This window comes from Dasypus novemcinctus, chromosome 18 (assembly GCF_030445035.2).
Source record: "Dasypus novemcinctus isolate mDasNov1 chromosome 18, mDasNov1.1.hap2, whole genome shotgun sequence".
Classification (NCBI taxonomy): domain Eukaryota; kingdom Metazoa; phylum Chordata; class Mammalia; order Cingulata; family Dasypodidae; genus Dasypus; species Dasypus novemcinctus.
This window is the reverse complement of record NC_080690.1, coordinates 39,112,489-39,113,690: the sequence shown is the minus strand read 5'-3', so window position 1 is coordinate 39,113,690 and position 1,202 is coordinate 39,112,489. Positions and strand designations below refer to the sequence as shown.

Here is a 1,202-nt window from a genome sequence, read left to right as displayed (position 1 = left end):
GTGCCTTGTTTAGAGCAAGTACCAAGAAGTGCCAAATGTACACTTCCCCAAGGGCTAAAATGACTCTCCCTCATCCTTCTAGACTTCGCTCATACATTTGAACACTTCTTTATGGCCCATATCTCCTCAGAATCCTGGGCATTTGTCTGAGTCCCAGCTGCATTGCACAATCTCTATATTCCCCACATGGCACGTTGCACAAATTAACTGCTTCATGAGTGTAAATCCTGATGCTCCAGTTAGAATACTAAACCCATTAAACCAGATTTTAAATGTCTTATATTTTTATCTCCTTTAGGAGTTAAAACAATGCTAAATCTCAGCCGAAGTGCTGAGTAGGTTAAGTCCTGCCTTCACCCAAGATATCTATTCAAAACTGCAGAGCAATGAAATGATAAATGGAGATGGGACCATGAGCAACACGTGAGGGTCTTAAATGGTGTCTAATTGTTGGAAGTGGTAAGTTCAAAGTCAATGCCTAAAGCAGCAGTTCCCACACAAGGGTAAGTTTTATAATTATTTTTACTGCTGCACCATATCTGGAAGTACTGCAATACCAGGTTGATGCTTGGAGTGGATGGAGCAAGCTCCTGTTCTACCTCCCATTTCCCCAAATTTGCTTATTATATTGTCCTCAATAGAGGACATATCATATATTAAACTGATAAGAACAGATACTACATTTGATCTTAGCCAAAGGTCAAGAAGTGATTAATTTTTATAATTTTTGAAAAAATATTGCCATACTTGCAAATCACCTGTACAATTATTCTCTTACTTTCATAACAACCCAGTTTTTAAAATTAAATACATTTACAAAGAAATTAAATATGTTTAATAAACCCATATTTTTCCAATATATGTTATAACTTATATGGGATTATTAGTATGAAAATGTTTCTTCATCATATATGTATTAGTTACCTACTGCTGTGTAACAAATTACCCCAAAACTTAATGACTTAAAACAACATCTATTATTGCATAATTTCAGTGGGTCAGAGATTCAGGTGCCACTTAGCTGGTTCCTTCAGCTAAAGTTCTATCTCAAGGCAACAAACTTTCAAGCTCTTATAAAGGTTGTTGGCAGGTTTAAGTTCCTCACAGGCTGTGAAACTAAGGCTTTGGTTCTTTGCTCAAGGGGAGGGTGCTACGCAAAGGCATGAATACCAGAAAGTGGGGAAACATCCCAGGCCATTTCA

At 37.1% G+C, this 1,202-nt stretch overlaps 1 non-coding gene across 1 annotated transcript; it reads right to left on the bottom strand.

Annotated features, from left to right (window-relative positions):
- Window positions 1–523: 523 nt before the first annotated feature.
- Window positions 524–712, bottom strand: LOC111758887 (U2 spliceosomal RNA). Its single transcript, XR_002793021.1, has one exon. It is a non-coding gene; the product is annotated as a U2 spliceosomal RNA (small nuclear RNA).
- Window positions 713–1,202: the final 490 nt, after the last annotated feature.